The sequence below is a fragment of the Triticum aestivum genome, chromosome 3B (genome assembly GCF_018294505.1).
Source record: "Triticum aestivum cultivar Chinese Spring chromosome 3B, IWGSC CS RefSeq v2.1, whole genome shotgun sequence".
Lineage (NCBI taxonomy): Eukaryota > Viridiplantae > Streptophyta > Magnoliopsida > Poales > Poaceae > Triticum > Triticum aestivum.
This window is the reverse complement of record NC_057801.1, coordinates 279,408,730-279,415,059: the sequence shown is the minus strand read 5'-3', so window position 1 is coordinate 279,415,059 and position 6,330 is coordinate 279,408,730. Positions and strand designations below refer to the sequence as shown.

General features: G+C 37.8%; 1 long non-coding RNA gene across 1 annotated transcript; it reads left to right on the top strand.

Annotated features, from left to right (window-relative positions):
* Window positions 1-1,792: 1,792 nt before the first annotated feature.
* LOC123069716 (uncharacterized) lies at window positions 1,793-5,351 on the top strand. The gene is made up of 2 exons (XR_006432715.1): window positions 1,793-2,333; window positions 4,131-5,351. It is a non-coding gene; the product is annotated as an uncharacterized lncRNA (long non-coding RNA).
* Window positions 5,352-6,330: the final 979 nt, after the last annotated feature.

Below are 6,330 nucleotides of genomic sequence, written 5' to 3'. Positions count from 1 at the left end.
TGATACGTCTCCAACATATCTATAGTTTTTTATTGTTCCATGCTAATATATTATCTGTTTTTGATGTTTTATATGCATTATTATGCTATTTTATATTGTTTTTGGGACTGACCTACTAACCTAGTGCCAAGTGCCAGTTGTTGTTGTTTCCCTTGTTTTTGTCTTCTATAGAAAATCAATACCAAACCGAGTCCAAACGGAATGAAACTTTTTGACGATTTTTATTGGACAACAAGACACCTATGAAGCTTTGGGAGGAGGCCAAAAGAACCACGAGGAGGCCACAAGCCCTAGGGGCGCACCCCAGGCGGGGGGCTTAGGCTTGCGGGCCTCTCATGGATCTCCTAACCCTAACTTCAGCACTTTAAATTCCCAAATATTCCCCACACGTCAGAGGGCACACCAAAAATACTTTTCCGCCGCCGTAAGCTTCTGTTCTCATGAGATGCCACCTTGGGGCCTTTTCCGGCACTTCGCCGGAGGGGGATTCGATCACGGAGGGCCTCTACACCAACCTTGTTGCCCTTCCGATGACGCTTGAGTAGTTCACCACGAACCTAAGGGTCCATAGCTAGTAGCTAGATGGCTTCTTCTCTCTCTTTGATCTTCAATATAATGTTCTCCTCGATGTTCTTGGAGATTTATTCGATGTAATCTTCTTTTGCGGTTTCTTTTGTTGAGAACCGACGAATTGTGGATTTATGATCAGATTATATATGAATATTATTTGAGTCTTTTGTGAACTCTTTTATGCATCATTAAGATAGCTTTGTATTTCTGTCCGATCTATGGATTTGGTTTGGCCTACTAGATTGATTTTTCTTGCAACGGGAGATGTGCTTTGTGATGGGCTCAATCTTTGGTGTCCTCGCCCAGTGACAGTAGGGGTAGCGAGGCACACATTGCATTATTGCCATTAAGGATAAAAATATGGAGTTTTTATCATATTGATTGGATATATCCCTCTACATCATGTCATCTTGCTTCAGACGTTACTCCGTTCTTATGAACTTAATACTCTAGATGCATGCTAGATAGCGGTCAATGTGTGGAGTAATAGTAGTTGATGCAGGCAGGAGTCAGTTTACTTGTCACGGACGTGATGCCTATATACATGATCATTGGCTTAGATATCATCATAACTTTGCGCTTTTCTATCAACTAGCAAAGTGGCCTGCTCGATGCGCGGGCTAGGATTTTACAAAGTTTAATGTTGACAACATAATATTTTATTTGTCTAAATAAATCTTTGAACCAAATGTGTTAACATTTTCAAATATAATCTTGTGTGATCATATTTTTGTCTGCAATATTTTTGGCGTTTCATTGATATGTAATATATTTGTTAACCCGTCATCATTTACTTGCTAATTATGCATGGCGTATCAGTGCTCTTTTTCTGATCGGGCGCCTTGTTTAAATTCATTTGTATCATTTCTCTTGCGATGGTATCACCTTGCTTAGTTGTTTTTATGTAAATGCATGTTTAATAGTTCTCACTGTTTCTGTATTCATTGGTAAATTTGCTAACGCTATTCAAGATTGATGTATTATTTTTACTGGTTTTGTACTGTAAATGATTTAGTTTTCATTTATATATAATATACATATCCATGAAAACTTTCTTGGTAAGTCTATGATTATGTTGGATTTAGGTTGGACACGTGCAGTCAGCAGTACATACGGTGGCTTATATCGACTAAAAAACGGTGGCTTATGTTTTCACGTTACATAGTTTGCTCCCATAGTGATTGTGTCCACGGTACTACATGTACAAAATGCCATTGTTTTAATGGGTCCCACCAGTCCGTTTGTTCACTTTCCCCATTCTATAGTCTTCTCGACTTCTCAGTTCATCTTACCCACTCACACTCCCTCTCGCCCGATCCCCTTTCTCCTTTCCTTATTCTATCTGCTCACTCCAAAATTGCTGCCGCTGGATAGCTCCCATCAACTTGCTCTCTTGATTCGCAACCGGTGCTTCCATATTGTGTCCATCAGCGGCGGCTAGTATGGCTTCTCGTATGTCTCCTCAGTCTCGTACGCTGTTGAATGGCGATTGAGGAGTAGTCGGGTCCAAGGATCAAGTGTAGCAAGGAATCATTGATCTGCACGGTGTCGGTGTTCTTGGCGTCCGTGCAGTTGATTTGGGCAGAATGTCGTCTCATGCAGCCCGGTTGGATCCATCTTGAGTATTAGGATGCTGGCGACGTTGTCTTCCCCAAGTGTGCAAGCCAGAAACATCATTGGTATTCTCGCTCCAGGTAGCCCGGCACGTCGTTGTCATCCTCCAAGGTGTCGACATTTTCCGAAGTTCGAAGTCCGACCTGCAGGTCCCCCATTTTCCTGTTCTTTACTCATATGTCCCCCCTTTTCTTAACATTTTTTGTTCGACTCAACCAATATATTGTTATTAAGTAGATGCCTATTAGTGGTAAATGTTTGGTCATTTTTCTTCCAAAATTTGGAATACATACAATTCTTTTGTTTAAGTGCTCTTTAAGTGTTCAATGAGGTCGATACTGATAAGTTTGTGAAATTGTAAAAATGTAAGTATATGTCTGAGCAGACATACCAATGCAAATTAGTACATTTGATTGACGTGCGATGAAGGTACTAAATGATGAGAGTTTTGTTTTACTGCTAAATACTCCCTCTATAAACTTTTATAAGATGTTTTACTACTTCCATCTTAAGGCATAGTGTTAATTTTTTTATGCCCCTTCCACTTTTTTCCGGGATTTTGACCGGCATTGGCAGTGTTAGGCCTTAATATTCAACAAACTTCAATAATTGGTACATTTGTGATTAGCTGTAGTTTTAATTTTTCCCAAAGAAAAAATAAGATAAATAACTGAATATGAAAACAGGTCTAATCACATTATACATATGATATATAGCAATCTCCCGATGCTCCCACTATTGGTTTGCACTAAATAATATATATGTCGATGTTTGGTAGTAATGAACTATTTCCACCAAATGATCATAGTAGTAGATGCACAGATGCTGCCTAAACGTCTTTGTGCTACCTCAATAAACATGATAAATGTTATGTTACCATCTCATCGCTTCTCTTGAGTTTTAGTGTGTACCTAATATGATGGAGAGTATGCTCACCGTAGATGTACATTTTCACATTTTCAGCCACTTCGTTTCATGAATATACATACCTGAACACTCTTTTACCAATATTTACCCTACTCTCTAAGGTATCTCCATCAACAACTTTCAAGTTTAGCCCGAAAAAAATCTGAAACTCTTTCCTCAACTTTCTTCACTGTTATATAAAAAAGGAAACTGTTTTTTAGATTGTTCTTCAATGGTCAAAACAATTCACACTCCCAAAACTTCAAAGGTGTTAAATATGTAGGTAGAGTCCCCTTTATTTTTGGCTAACTTGTTGAACAGTTTGTTCCCAATAGAAGCACGGGTCGTATTGCCCAAGATACAAAGGGAATATTAGCAAACTTTGAATGATGAAAAGGAATTAAAAAAAGCAAACTATATATTTATGTGTTAAAATCATATTAGTGCTAATAAGTTCATTGGTAGATAAGTTGATTGTGTCCCAGAGCCTTAAACTTTGAGCTTATTTTTTCTTGTCCCAATGCTTATAGCCAATGGATTCAACAGTGTACATACCATACTATTGGAGGCCCTAAAAAGGAAATTGTCATGTTAATCATTAATGTAACTAATATAATAGGTAAACAAATTATATTAATGTTTAGTTTTTTTGTTTTCCAAGGAAACCGTGAAAATGTAAGTATTAGCTCAAGGGAAATGTAAGTATGTCAAGGAAACAGTCATATTATACTTTTATTATTTCGGCATGCACATATAGTGATTGTTTAGGCTATCTTTGTCCAGTCTATCTAAATGAGCACTTTGTTGAATATAATTAAAGTATCATTGATCAATGGTCAATGGCCAGTTCATCAATCTGATATAAAATGAAATAGAAACTTTAGTTTCTAAAGTAAGTAATATAGCAAAGAACCTACATGTATGTATGTACTAAGCATGGGGATAGTTCTGTGGTAATGTTAATTAATCTGCAATGTACAGATTGACTTTTTCTATTTTAGAAAGATTTATTGATCAAGTATTGTTTATCTATTCATCAGTCTGGCATACAGTGAATCATGCAAATGGCTTGATGTCGCGCATAAGATGATACCTGCTGGAGGTGTTGTTGTCGCTGGACGGAGTTAATACTGTAGGTTGTTACGTCTCTGGCTCGAGTTGATTGGACAATCCTCAATATTACGTACAATGGTCTACAAGCACAATATTGGTAAGTGGAAGTAAAGGTAAGTGGCTTGCCTCTTGATAACCTTAAAATTCTTCTCTCGTGACTTTCACAACACTTGTAATCCATGTATCCATTTTTGGCATGGCTTATTCACCGGGATAAAATATTAGGTGTAACATCTCACTGTTAAGAACTTGACAACTGCACAAAGAACTGTGCATCGCTAGGTGGCTGAGAGTAACTACAATTCTTTTAAGAAGTGCAGCTCTAAACAATGCTTAGTTTTGGGAGTAATTATCTTGAGCATTGTCCATTTTCTTCCTCATCACGATGCTATCCCTTTCGCTTAACTCAGTCTAATGCAAAATCAAGCAAGAAAATAAATTCAGGTTATTTGGAGCAAAATTTTCTGGCTTTTTTATATAATAGAGGAATACCAAATAGCAAAAAATTAGGTTTAGGACCTAGGAAGCAGACAACAATAAAGTAGTAAGCATGAACATTTTCATCTCGGCACAAAAAGTTAAGTACAGTTTGAACGCCAATGTTCTAGAACTCATTTGGTTCTCAATTACTGTATAAATGGACACAACAGTCGTATAACTTGTAAGATATAGGTAACTGTAGGTTGCACAAAAAACTAAAACCAAGTAAGCGATGCAGAGGAAAATCTTAAGTAATCAAGATTGATTTGAGTGGATTTAGATTACTGGTGTCTTGGATGGTTATAAATTAAGGAGATACATTGGTGTAGATCTATTAATATTTATGGTACGTGCTTTAATTGTTGGATGTTTTGATTCTTTGTTGGATTTTCTGGTATGTCTTTTTTATTGGGTTAGCTTTGCATGTACTTCTAATAAACATTGGTTGTAGTTACAACAACTCTGTGACTTTGGCATCGCGGTGCAGGTGCGGCATATGGGTAGACTCAGGACGTGCAATCGGCTTGTGCAGGTCAGCGGCGGCAATGAATTCCCGTTTAACATTTTTGTAAATTTTGTTGGAAGGTTATTCTTGTAAGCTTGGAGTTGGTGAATACCTAATATATAATGTACGGGATATGTGAGCATGAATATTGACCATAAAATAACTATTTGAAAGTATGACTAATAACTACTCACATCAGTCGAAATAGACTTCTCGGGCATAAAACTATATGGACTATTTGTTAGTCCGACTAATAAATACATACATTAGTCAAATTAAACTTTTTGGGCACTAAATTGCATGTACTGAGAATTTTTTGTCTGATGAATATGTATATTCTGCTTTCATGTACCATTGTGATAGAAAAGAAACATGTTTCTTCATTGTCGATGTAATTTTTTACGCTCAAGTGAAAATTGAGCCTAAACTTATTAGTTGGGCATATTTTGGCAATGCACATATGTGATATCAATTAGAGAATAGAGCAGTTTAAAAAAGAAACAAAGGGGTACATGCAAAGGACGGATGCTATATCTTGGCATTGCATATCAACTTCTAGGTATATTATGAGACAGAGATAGTATTAATTAAATAACATAACAAATTCTTGGAAAAATGAGGACTTTGATGTGCCAGTCAAATAGTCACCTCGGAAGGGCTAGGCGACATCAATTCCAACGATGATGGTGGACGTGATAGGGCACCCCAGTTCTTTTTTTTCTGATCCGTCCGACATGTACGTCGAGTAGCCATCCATGCTCGTGATGGGAGAGATCCACATTCAGTTCCTGATGGTGGTTGGGCAGTTCATCGTGTATGTCTGCATCCATGCCGTCGCTATGTGGACGGAACTTTAAAATCCAAGACATCATGGAGCGGCAGTGGAGAACGGCGCTAGGATTCTCTCGAGTTTTGGTGCGTTGGTGGAGCTGGAGAGCCAAGGGAATCTTGAAGGAGATATTTCTGGAAGACAACTTCCTGTCTTTTTTTAGTTGGGCTGTAAATCTTTCTTATAGATCTCCCTATGTACGTACGTGAGCGGGCATGTATTTTTTAGATCTGCCTATATGGACGGGAATAGAGCGGACGTGATCTTTTTTAAGATCTCCATATCCACGGGATGTGGGCGAGCTGGGATGCAT